Genomic DNA, 13,447 nt, shown 5'->3' with positions numbered 1-13,447 from the left:
GATTCTTGAAATATATTGGGTTGGCTTGTGTGTCTGCATTGACTTTTTACGTCTGAGCGTGCCTGAGTGTTGAAAGGAAAATGAGCGGTTCGTTATACCGTGGATTGTCCGGGGTGGAATTCTTGAGCATGCTGCCGGTGGCCTCGCAGGCTTTATGCTCTCTCTGAAACCTGCATCTCTTTTTCTTGACTAGAATGCCAAAATGGGGGAAAAATTGGGATGGTTGCTGTAGTTTCAAAACAAATGACCTCACTGCCTAAGTTCCAATTGATGCAAGAGAAACCCTAACTTTTGCCTTATAAATAATGGACTCTGGGGAAATACATCCAAAATACCCATTTAGCGAGGGTGGGGGCACATGTGTCACTGCTCAAGCTCACTCCCTAGAAACAGAATACAACTATTGTTATTACCAACTTCCTAGTTATTTCCTTAAGAGATATGGCAATTTAAACTTACAATGACTGACATTCACGTCTTCAAAGTAGGGGGGTAATTAGGCTTTGTGTGAGCTAACTTGTGTGAGGTACTTTCAGCTTTGTTTCAGCACTTTAGCTGAGGGATACAGGAGTTTTACTCCATTCATTTTCTTTTTTATGGACGAGTTGACTGCTGGTCTGCAAAGTTAGGTGTGATGTGTCCATGTATGCATTGCCTTGTCAGGGTCGGCTGGAACTAAAACCCCAGGGAAAGAGCTATTTAGATGATTACGGTTTAATATATAATTAGATGAAGGTTGATTTTTTTTTTTTAATTTATTTATGATAGTCACAGAGAGAGAGAGAGAGGCAGAGACACAGGCAGAGGGAGAAGCAGGCTCCATGCACTGGGAGCCTGATGTGGGATTCGATCCCGGGTCTCCAGGATCGCGCCCCGGGCCAAAGACAAGCGCCAAACCGCTGCGCCACCCAGGGATCCCTGAAGGTTGATTTTTAAAAATGTAATCAGGAGACTCATTTTCTAGAGAATTAGCATTTTGATCATATTTTAACAAAATGACCATTGGCAACAGTCTTAGCCCACCCATTTTTTGAAATGCCCTGCTTAGGGCAGTCTGGGTGGCTCAGTGGTTTAAGCGCCTGCCTTTGGCCCAGGGCGTGATCCTGGAGTCCTGGGATCGAGTCCCATGTTGGGCTTCCTGCATGGAGCCTGCTTTTCCCTCTGCCTGTGTCTCTGTCTCTGTCTCTCTCTGTGTCTATCATGAATAAATAAATAAAATCTTAAAAAAAAAAAAAAAAAAAGCCCTGCTTAGAGTCTCAGCATTTCCTGGGTGGTTTCTGGTCTCTTGGGTCTGTAAACCTGATGTATGGGAAAGGAGCTTTGGTTTTGGCCTTGTGTTCCTTATGTCTCATAAATTGAGACTTTTTAGGTGTTAAGTTTTTTGTTTTTTTTTTAAACCAAGTTTTTAGACTTCTCATACTCCAGTGTGAAAGCTTTTCTTTTAAGTTTTGTTTTTGAAGAAAACCAGGAGTTTCACTTTGGCTGTTGGAAGTCTTTGGGGAGTATGGGGGGAGAATTTAGGGGAGCGGTTAACATTTGGAAATGCAGGCTGCTCTGTCTGGTTTCATCCATTAAGAGCCAGACAGAGTAAGAGTAACATTTAGAAACTGAGTTTTATTAAGGAAAGTAATTTACAGGTAAATTTAAGCTTTATAGACTTGGGTCTGCAATTCCATTCCTAGGGTTGCCATTACTTGCTGCTAATTTTGGGTAAGGCAGCTCCTCTCTGAGTCTTGATTTTTCCTCCTCTGTAAAGACAGGAAGAGTCCAGTGACCTCCAAGGACTCTGGATAGTCGTCTGCCAGGGCCCCCCATATTGGGGGGATTTGCAGAGAGGCTGCTTTAGAGCTGCTGGAGGTAGAATGGTGCCCCTCCCGAGACTGAGGGCAGAGCAGTTACCAGCTGTACAACTGCACAGTGCCTGGAGACCACTTGCCTCAGGTTTTCCTTTTCTAACCACTTTTTCATCTGAACCCCACTGGTGTCCTTCAGTGTTGGGAGAATATTGCACACCCACTAACGTGGCCATCTGCATTGACACATGTCCTTTGTCTCCTCTTTGCCAGCGCACTGCTGTAGGGTAACACCTGGATTGGGTTCCCAGACCCTTGGATGTCTTGCTGCCCACAAATTCCTGGATCAACTTGTTGAAAACTGTGAGTAATCTGCATGTTTCTACTTTGCAAGCAACTGTAGATGTGTGGATCTGAGGGCTGGAGGGCTGTGGTCAGTAATCCCAACATCCAGCCAGATCCGCCTGAGGGACTGCCTTTCTCCCACCCAGCTCCAGGAGCCTTCGAAATGGCAGCTGTGACCACAGACATGACCTTTTTGCCCCCAGCAGTCATAAAGGTAGAGGGGTCTTCTGATTCTGCCTCCTTGGAGCTGTTTTGTTTTACCACCAGCGCCAAATATTGATTCTCTGCCTTTACTAACCTACAGGAACAGATTCTTTATGGGGGCAAATGCAGGTGCTGTTTCTCTGCCTGACCTCTTCTCCCCCTTGTTCTTCCTCATTCATGTCTTATTCTCATATTACTCTCCCTTTTAGAGAGGCCGTAGCTGACTCATTTAAAGACACCTCCTCCCCACTATTCTCTCTCTCTTTCTTTCTTTTAGATCCTTGCCTACATTTGTCTTGGCACTTAAAAGAGGATTGGTCTCTTCAGTTATTTGATAGACTATACATTCATTCTTGAAACGAATATTTGAGTTTCTCATATGGGCACCAGTGATAAGTTGCTTCTGTTTTCTGCATATGTTTCCTCAACAGCAAAAGGAGGGAGAGGACTGTCACTTGGCACACGGAGTGGTTGTAGATGCTCTTTAGAGTATGATGTGCACATCCCAGCCGCTCGTTGGAGGGCTATCTGAAGTGTCCTTTTCTACCTGTTTCTGGCTGCATCCCCTCTAGCTGGGCTCTTTTCTTCTGTTTGAGGCCAATTTCTTTGTAGAAATGAACCTCTCGAGGACGGATTATGCTTCATCTATCTTTGTATTCCCAGGGCGCAGCTCTCAGCTTTGAGCTCAAAAAACATTTGTTAAATGAACCCCACGAAGTAATTTTTTCTTCCATTTGCTTATCTAGAGTAACCTATCTGAAGAGCCATGAATTGATAGGCACTGCTGATGAATCCCAGAGCAAACACTAGAGTGGTAACTTAAGTGGTCATATTGGTCTCTGGTAATTAGAAGCCTTCACAAGTAAATACAATGGTAGGTGTTTCCTGGCCTTTTGTGGACTTGAGAAGATCTTCTCTTGGGGGTCTGCAATTATTTGTGGTAATGGGAGAGAACAAATGGGGGCCGAAGATGTTGGATAAGTATCTTAAAAAAACATTCTTTCTTCCAACAGGTTTTTATTTCTTAAAATATTTTTTTACTTGACAAAGTTCTAATAGTAATTTACAATCTGTTATTTTACAAGAAGGGGAGGGGGCAGCCCTGGTGGCGCAGCGGTTTAGCGCCGCCTGCAGCCTAGGGCGTGATCCTGGAGACCTGGGATCGAGTCCCACATCAGGCTCCCTGCATGGAGCCTTCTTCTCCCTCTGTGTCTCTGCCAGGCCCCCCCTCTGAATAAATAAATAAATCTTTAAAAAAAATAAAAGAGGAGGAAGGGGAAGATACCTAAACAGGGACCTGCTGATCCTTTGTTTTGATAGTCCTCATATTGGCCACATCTGCCATGGACTGTAGCCTTCTGCGCCTGTGTTGTATTCCAGATTTGAGACTTGTCCCCTTCTTTGTACCAGACTGTACTTTTTTTTTTTTTTTTTAATCACAATGTGACAAATCTTAGGATGCTAGGGGACAGAGCTACAGGCTTTTCCTCCCTTCAAATGTAGTATTAAACAGTACTCGGATATTTACTTGCCATCCTTCCTGCCTCAAGACACAGGATCCTGTCATGTCTGCCATTCAGAATTTCCCAACCCTAAAGCCAGCATTGTCTGCCATTCAGAATTTCCCAACCCTAAAGCCAACAGGGCAGTTGGGGTTTGGGGGCGAGCAATTATTTTCCCTGCAGCCTATGGTTGAGTGCCCATAGGTACTCCTATTCTAGCAAACAGATTTTATTTTCTAAATGGAATTTAGAAAAATACCATTTTATTACCTTGTATGAAATTGTGGATCCATGATGACATCCGATCACAATTCTTGTTTACATTTGGGATCCTCCAAGGCATATTTCTTTTTATTAAAAAAAAAAAATTAAAGGAATGACTATTTGGGAATCTGCCAGATTTTACTTCTTTCTCCTTTCTCTTTACTGGCTTAAAAACAAATGATATTGTTAACCCTCTTTGCTTCTTGAGAGAAGAAAAACATTTTTCAAGGTGGTATCAGGAATCTACATAAAATCCTCATTGTGCTCCTTTGTGGGAAAGCAGTTTAGTTAACAAAAACAATGTTCTGCATAATGCTTTAAAAATGAATGTATTATAGACATTGATTCCATGCTAATAAAAATCTATCCTGTATTTAACAACTGTATGTTTCTTAACATCTTATCTTAAAAAAAAAAATTTTTTTTTTTAAAGATTTTTGACATAGAGCACCAGTGGGGAAGCTAGAGGGAAAAGGGAAAAGGAGACTCCTCGGTGAGCAGGGAGCCCGATGTGGGGCTCAATCCCAGGACCCCAAGATCACGACCTGAGCCAAAGCCAGGTGCTTAACTGACTGAGCCACTCAGGTGCCCCTTATAAAAAATTTTTATGTGACCTTTCATTCTCCAGTTGCTGGCTGGGCTTCTTGCCCTCTGTCTCCCCATTTACTTATTTACTTGGTAATATTGCAATGAGCATTTTTATAATACATCCTTGAAGACCAGAGAGGAGGCATTGTTATAGGATTTCAAGGTCAAAAGATAGACACCTTTTTTTTTTTTAATTTATATTCCTAATTGATTGTGTAGAGGTCCTCATGAACACAGAATGTGGATCCTAAACAATTTTTGTCATTTTGAAAGCTAAATAAATACAAAAAGCCTTCCAAAATATGCCCATGCCAGATATGGGCATTCATAGGGCTTTGAACAAAGTCTCTAACCAGCTGGGGTTTATCAAGATGTCTTTGCTGATTCTGCAGTTCAGCCTTCAAGGGCTTATTACAGAGGCCCTCTAAGCTTGCCTGGTGTCCCCTCTGATGGTTCCTTTTCTCTGCATCCTACCTGTTCTTGTTTATACCCATTGATGCTGAGTATTGATAAATGGTCAGGGGTGACTACTTATGCTCCCACATGTTTGAGAGGGAAAATATGGCTCAGGCTGGAGGTTGTTCCTTGCTGCCCACAATGACCTTGGCCGATTCCTTCCCCTCTGTCCTTGCTCCAGAGGGAAACTCCTTGACATGTTTGCCGTGGCCACCCTGGGAAGCCTCTGTCTGGGGTCTCCTGAGACCCAGAATTACTGACATTTGTTAAAAGCACAGTTTTCCATGGCAAAGTCATGGTCCCGCTTTGTCAGGCAGCAGGCATCCATGGTAGATCTCTTTAACACAGGTGGATGATGATAAGGAGAGAAGGCTGAGATAATTCCCTGGGGGATGGGTTTTGCTGACTGGGCCACCCTAAAACAGGCTTTTTCCCTCTGTATAGCAGCCGGTTCCCTGTCCATTCCTGCACTTAGACCTCTTTGGGGCCAGCACCACTTCTTGTGTGCAAGTCCCCGATGTATATATACTCTTGCCTTTAAAAAGTGTTATTCTCTATCTCTAGATGAATCTTCTGGGAGGCTTACTTGGTGGGCTTCTGTTTTGAGTAGATGCAGTGAAGATCATCAAAAGCAATTCTTTGCTCCTGGATCTGCCTTGACCTTGTTCCCTGGGAATTGCTCTCCCTGAGGGTATACATTCTGCAGCTGATAGTAAGAATGAAGAAGTGGAAGCTCAGTCTGTGCTCTAAGAAAACCATCTTGACAATGGCCACAAGGCTTGGCACCAGCCTTACTAATGAGACTTCATTGTTGTCAGGACAGTAGCTGCCTCCCCCAGATGTTTTGTTCAGTAGAAATATTTCCATGATAACAAATGCCCTCAAACGCCCTTTTGAGAGTAGAGGCAATCAGTTAAGTAGCTGTGGCTCTGTAGCCAGAGCGCATCACTGCACCCATGGATTACATTTGGCAGCATGTCGTTTGGCCAGCTGCATGGCTCCCATGAGACGACCGGGTGGTTGAATGGAGAAGATGTTAGGGAAAGTAATGAGGTGGGAGGACAGAGGGCCGGTGACCTCTGTGCTGCAGCTGAATTTCCAGGGCTGGGTTTGAGCTTTGCTGTTTTGAGTTTGCAGGCCAGCTGCTGCTGCTTGGACCTGCAGTGGTGAGGATGACTCAGAAATCTGGAAGGAGGCCATGGTGATTTCACTACAGGATCAGAGGCAGCCCTATAGCCCTCCGGGGTGGGCGTGGTTGCTGGGGGGAAAGCTTCTGACCAAGGAGTAATTTGGATGCTAGTGCTCTAGGTCACTGGGATCTGTCAATTAGTAACTTGGGACATACTCTATTTTTATTACAGAAAAAACTCTGGTGGCAAAATATTATACAAAACAATAGCAGATGATATCGAGTAAGTTCAGTCTGTTACGGAGGTCATTCATTTGGTGAATTAATTACCTTTAGAAATCCTTTGTTTAAAGGGCCAAGTTTTCCCCCAGGGGTGCATTGGGGCTTCTGGGAAGTCAAGAGGTAGTTTTTAAGCTACACTAGTTACATTTCTGAGAAAAGATGAAAACTCGCTCATGTCCAGATGAGGGAATAAGGTCTGGATCAGTTTTCCACTGCTGCTGTCAGAGGACCACACAGACTTAGTGATTTAAGACGTCACTGATAAATTACCAGATTTCTAATCTGCAGAATTATGTGTCTCACTGGGCAAAAATTAAGATGTGGGCACGGTTGTCCTTCTGGGGGCTGTAGGGGAGAATCCATTCCTTTGCCTCTTCTAGCTTCTGCAGGCCACATGCTTTGCTTGGCTGGTGACCTCATTGCTCCAACTTCAAATCCAGCTACATAATGTCTCCCTCTGACCACAGCTGAGAGATGTTCTCTGGAATTTACTGATTCCATTGAGACCATCTGGATAATCCAGGAAACTCACCAGCTCAAGGTCCTCAAGCATATCTGTGAAGTCCATTTTGCCATGGAATGTAACATTGTTACAGGCCCTGCAGATGAGGGTATAGACATCTTTGGGGGGCCTTTCTGTCTTCCACAGGTGTATGTCACAGGGTCAAACAAATGTGGTTTCTTGGGCTTGCCGGGGAGGTTAGTGGCAGAGGTCGGTTCAAAGACATAGGTGTTCTGATGGGGGATCAGGGCCCAAGTCTTGTCCTTCCTGCTGTTTGCTGACTGTGTGATGCCCTGTGGAGGTGGAATGGTTTCTCTCACAGGCTATACTGTTCATTACAGCCATTTTGTCCCTAGGTAAGAGGCTGTGGGGCTGAGGAGAACAAAAAGAGCCATCCTTTCCTAATGAGGATAAAAAGGGTAGAAGCATGAGAGTTGGAGGTGGGGGGCTACCGTTTGAGTTCTGCACTGCTTATAAAAGAGAGTAGGGTGTTGCATTGATGGAACAGACACAAGTGAGCTGTCTTAAATGAAACGGGTGGGGTTTGTGGGGTTCAGTGTAGTTGCTTATTGCAGCTAACCTTTATTGAGTGTTGTATACCTGGGAGAGCATACCAGGGTCCCCCAGTCTGTGCTCACTTGTGCATCCTCTTCGAAAAGCAGCTCTGGGGGATATTTCTTTATGGTTCCAGCACTTCTCTGTGTATCAAAACCGGACCAGCTCTTTGCTTACACTTTCTGTGGAGACCTCACACCGGAAGCTCTGGTTTGCTCACCACCCCACAGCTTCCTGGCTCAGTCCTTATATCTCAATTTCTAATTCCTAGGAGATGACTCTAAATGGCTAAGCTTGAGCCAGTTGGCTTGGAGGGTGGAAGAGGAGCACAGTCACTTGGTTCTGTAGATGAGTAAATAGTGATAGAAAAGTGTAGTATGGGGAAGGGTCCTTGCCTTATTTGATAGATGTTACCGTAGAAACACTTTGTGATATGAATGTGTTGTTTTGAAGGATTTGCTTTTGAAATAACTTACAACTGAGAGAAAAGTTGCAAGAATACAGAGAATTCTCATGTAGCCTAAACATAGATGATCAATTACAAATATTTTGCCGCATTTACTTTATCATTCCTTTATCACTTGTATTTCCTGAGTCATTTGAAAGTTACATCATCCTACTTCATTCCTAAATACTTCATGTTTTCCCCGTTAACAAGAACCTTTCTTTTTTTTTTTTTTTTTAAATTTTTTTTTTTTTATTTATTTATGATAGTCACAGAGAGAGAGAGAGAGAGGCAGAGACACAGGCGGAGGGAGAAGCAGGCTCCATGCACTGAGAGCCCGACGTGGGATTTGATTCCGGGTCTCCAGGATCGCGCCCTGGGCCAAAGGCAGGCGCCAAACCGCTGCGCCACCCAGGGATCCCATAGAACCTTTCTTTTTATTACCAGTTCAGTTTGTAAAAACAGGACTTTAACATTGATCTACTGTTACCAGATATACAGTCCATATCTAAATTTTGCCAGTTAACACAATAATGTCCTCTACAGCAATTATTCCCCTCAACCTAGGGTTCAACCCAGGATTCTGCAAACTGTGTGCAGTTGTAATCTCTCTTTGTTCACTGGGAAGTTCCTCTGCCTTTTTTTTTTTTTTTTTCCTTTCATGACATTGACATTTTTGAAGAACGTGGGCAGATTATTTTATAGCAGTTTGGATTTGTATAATTCCTCACTTGATTTCTCATGATGAAATGTATTTTTGTCAGGAGGGCTGTGTAAATCACACTTTGCCTCTTAGTACATCACATTGGGAGGCATGTAATATCCTTTTGTCCTGATATTGGTCACATTAGCTTTGCTCCTGTGGTTAATGTGGTATTGAACTTGTGTAATTCAGTCTGTGTTCTAGAGCAGTTGAGCGTTTGAATCTGGGCATTTAAAGAGGACCTTCTTTAAATACATCTAGTTTGCAAGCGCTTTTAGTTCTTAAATTTTTTTTTTTTTATTTATTTATGATAGTAACACACACACACACACAGAGAGAGAGAGAGGCAGAGACATAGGCAGAGGGAGAAACAGGCTCCATGCACTGGGAGCCTGATGTGGGATTCGATCCCGGGTCTCCAGGATCGCGCCCTGGGCCAAAGGCAGGCGCTAAACCTCTGCGCCACCCAGGGATCCCGCTTTTAGTTGTTTAGTGGGGCTTTCCTGCAGTGGGGCAACCTTTTTCCTTGTAAGGTGTGCACTTGAATATAGTTAGCAGAGCTGATGTCTTCAGAGTCCACAGCTTGTTGTGAGGAAACAATTGCCCGAGGTTATAACATTATCTATGCTCCTGTGGCAAGAGTGAGGTCCGTCGCAGAAATAGAAGCACAGTTGTGGTGCTTCTCTTTTGACTGCATCTGACTGTCTTGGCTGTCTCTGAATTACCTAGGAGCAGAAGAACGATTTGGACACAGAACTCTTCCTCTTGCATACTTGACAGGTCTATATTGCTAAAGATGACGGTCCAGGTGCTGCCACTGTTTCTTTCCTTTAGATCTCTTACCTTGAGATGCTGATGGCAGGCTGGCCTAATGTGGTTTGGTCAGCTTGCATGTTGCTCCCATTTCAGTAAGACCCATGATGGTTGCTTTTACACTGATGATGCGTTCCCTTTATAAATGTGACTTCTCAGGACTCTGGAGGCTGCTGTGTGGGAAGGATGTGTGCTTCTCAGAGCTCTGAAAACTTTGTTTGATTTTGGAAAGTTTTATCCTGGATCGGTGCTTCTCAAACTTCTTCCAGTTTCACTGTTTGATGTTGGACATTTATTGGACCAACATCTGTTGGACATTCAACCTCGTTGACCTCTAGAGCTGTTGTTCCCACTTGTTGCTACAGAAACAAACAAAATGACTGCATGCAATCTACTTTAAGGTTAATAGGGAAAATGGTACTTTTTATAAATAAAGGATCAAAAATACTCAAGAGCCACAGTGTATTCTGACGATCCTCATGTACTACTTAAAAAAAAAAAAAAAAAAAGGAAAAAAGGAGAACATAAAGGAGTAGGACTTGAGCAATATCTTTGAGGTCAGGGGCTTTAAATTAAAGGGACCATTACTAAGGGACCATTACTAAGATTTAATGGATTTATGGGTTCATTTGTTTCTCAAGTTTTTTTTTTTGTTTTGTTTTGTTTTTTTTGTTTTGCTTTTTTTTTTTTTTTTTTTAGATCTGAACAGTTTTAATGCCTGTAGTTTTTCATGGGGGTTATCTCTGCGTGACTTGGGGCGGGTTTGTCAGTGTCCTCAGCAGAATCAGTGGTGACAGCGGGCCTTCAGCACATACCAAAGACAGCTGCTTGGAGAATTAAAGAGGCCTGGGCATATATTCCCAGAGTTTGTGCTTGTGCTTGAATTGGAGTAGGAATTACAGGCAGCCTTAGAAAAACTGGATGTGGAAGCATTCTATCTTCCCCAAAAAGATGTTAATAATTTAATTCCTTATCTTGTGCCTTGGTATCCACAAGTGCTTCTCATACACAGCAAGGGCTGTGTATGTTCTTAATTATTAAAGATGCTGGTATGTCATCTGCTTTTCTACCTTTGGAGTTTTTGCATGAGGAGAGGACCTAGGTCAAGTGTGTACTACTTTTTAAATTTTTTTAATGTTAAGTCTTCTGTGTGGAATACAGAAATACTGAATAGAGTTTGGTGCTGGTACTGGATGAGGGGGAGTGGCTGTTCGGGAGTATGTGGGGAGGGAAGTGGAGGTTGATGGAATATGAGTAAGATGTTCAGGAAATGCAAAAAAAGAAAAAAGAATTGAGAGGAGCTAGGCTAAACAAAAAGTAATCTGATGATAATGGAATGGTACCTCTTTTACTTCAGTGTCTTCTGACAAGGAGGAATTCAGAATTGAGTGAATGTTCCAAATAATTGAGGTTTCCCCCGATATAGGCAAAACCATTTTTCTTATAAAATGTCTGAAATCTGTTATATATTTTCCCACTTTGAAAAGTAGGAGATAAGTATGATTTACCTTTTCCTTATGACTCAGAATTCTCTGCTGGGCCAAAATAGTAGCTATCTCTCAGACAGTGGGCATGGGTTGCTGCCCTCTGATGTGTCCTATCTCGTTTGACCATCTGAGTCTGCTTTTTGGAAGCCTTATAGTTGTGCTGTTCAGAGAGGACCGTGGTTTCAGGGAGGATATAAAGTTGCCAGGATATATCTGATAACCAAGTTGATTCTGCACTCAGAGAGATTGCCCTCTTGTGACTTCACACACATAGGCCTAATATTGGGTGTTGACTTAGTGCTTAAGATTGTTTTCTGGTTGCTCAGGGCTGGTGGCTTTTATTTGCCCTGGTCATAAACCATAGAAAAATGACAAAACGGAGAGGCCCATTCATTGAAGGATGCTTATTACTTACATTTCCCAAGAATGGGGATAAGCACACCATGTAGGAAGCATTAGCATGGTCAGGAGGCAGAAGAAAAGAGTGCGGAGAAAGCAGTGCCTTTACTGGGGTTTCCATAAGAAAGGCAGGGCAGGGGAGTTTCTGGGTGGCTCAGTTGGTTAAGCATCTGCCTTATGCTCAGGTCTGGTCCTAGGATTCTTGGGATCAAGCTCCACATCAGGCTCCCTGCTCATTGGGAAGTCTGCTTCGCCCTCTGCCCCTCCCCCCAGGCTTGTGCTCTCTTGCTCTCTCACTCTCTCAAATAAATAATAAAAATAGATAATATCTATATATCTTCAAAAGGCAGGGCAAGGGAAGAATTTAAAGATTGGCTAGTTTGAATAATCCTAGTGGGGTTTGGGCTAAATAACGGGTTGTGTCTTGGTGCCTTATGCCTGGTCCTGGACAACTTAGGACAGGGGAAGTGGGGCTTGGTGCCTGAGAGTTGGATAAAGGGGATGCCAGGGATGGGGGACTAGACTCTGGAATGGTTGCTTGCATATGAAGGCTTTTTTTCTGGCTAAGCCCTTTGCTGCCTCTAAGAATTGCTTAGCCCTGGGAGGGACAGGCCTTCCCTGAGTCTAGAAGGCGGTCTCCAAATGCCAGAGTATTAAGAATATAGAAAAGAGAGTTAATATAATTGGCTCTGTAATGAATGGATGCCACATTCGTGAATCCAGGAGGTAAGAAAGCATGGTGAGAGAACAGTGAGTGGCCTTGTAACAGATGGGTTGAGGTTGATGACTGTCTTAACTTGCAGATTGTCAGATTCCTTTGGGGTCCTTAACATCCTCTGATCCAACTCTGTGGTGCTTGGAGGCTTAAGGACAGTGGGAACCACACTTTGCTACTCCTTTCTGATAGAAAGAAGTATTTTCATCAGTGAAGGGATTTCCTCCATTCTTTGCCTTATTGAGTAATGAATTTGAGTTGAATGAAGCCTCATTTCATTAAAGAAAAGTAAGCAAATAACTGGTCTTTGAGTATTGAGGGAAAAGAGAGGCTGTGCTGGTGGAGAATTTGTTTTTCCTCTCCATTGTTAGGTATGTGTATGTTTCAGTAATGTACCAAATGTCTAGGTCATTTTATGAGTAGGCTATTATTCAGATGTACCTTATAACTTTTGTTTAACATGTAATACATGGTATTACAGATAAAATAGAAAATTCATATTGATAAAAGAAAATAAAACTATCCCATAATCCTACCATCTGGAGAGATCTTCTGTTTTAAAAATAATTCCTCAATATGTAGGTTCTTTTTGTGATTTTTTTTTTTTAAAGAACCTCCCCCTCCCAGCCCCCACCTTATAGCTTGAAACTTTCCAAACACTGAGGTTATTTTATTTTACATTAATTTAAATAATTGCCTTCTGTTACGGTGGAATTCTTATAATTAGGGAACTTTATAGATGCTGACAGCTCTAATGACCTAAGGGAAGGTGTTTGAGGTGGTGCTTTGAAACAAGTGTAAGAGTCGAAGACGAAGTCCTGGCCACCTTCCCACTATATTATGGTGGAGAACTTGGGATGTTCGTGAGGCCTTCTTGTAAGGGATTGGGAGGATTGGAAATCTGGAAATAACTTACTAGCATTTGATTTGTGCTCCCTTCTGCCTTCTTTGGGACGTGGAGTAGGATGTTGTAGTTTATAGCTGAAAGGGCAGATAATGGGTATAAATCATGATCTGGGAAGTATAGTCCACGAGCAGCTGTTGGCCAGCTGCTGCACTGGTAACTCAGCAAACAATAAACTTTCATCTTAGAACCTTAAATTGTGTCAGAAGCCATGCTGCCACACAGTTGTCATGAAGATCTGGGTTCACATCTTTCCTATATCCTCTAATGGCTTTGTGAGGACAGGCCAGTTACAAGACTCCTGATTTTGTTTCCTCACCTATAAAATGCTGGTAACTTACCTACCTTATAGGATTGTTGT

At 43.0% G+C, this 13,447-nt stretch overlaps 1 protein-coding gene across 3 annotated transcripts in view; it reads left to right on the top strand.

Moving 5' to 3' along the window:
* The window catches only part of TLN2 (talin 2), a 418,441-nt gene that overhangs the window by 65,926 nt on the left and 339,068 nt on the right, over positions 1-13,447 (top strand). For 2 of the 3 annotated variants that reach the window (XM_041740721.1, XM_041740682.1), the window contains exon 2: positions 2,067-2,156. The gene's annotated coding sequence lies outside the window, so the exon portion shown is untranslated. Of the gene's footprint in view, positions 1-1,616; positions 1,638-2,066; positions 2,157-13,447 lie in introns of those variants that run through there. The other variant, XM_041740692.1, reaches the window with a different exon arrangement.

This window comes from Vulpes lagopus, chromosome 2 (genome assembly GCF_018345385.1).
Source record: "Vulpes lagopus strain Blue_001 chromosome 2, ASM1834538v1, whole genome shotgun sequence".
In the NCBI taxonomy this organism is placed as follows: Eukaryota; Metazoa; Chordata; class Mammalia; order Carnivora; family Canidae; genus Vulpes; species Vulpes lagopus.
The sequence above is the reverse complement of the archived record's forward strand: the minus strand, read 5'-3'. Positions and strand labels throughout refer to the sequence as shown.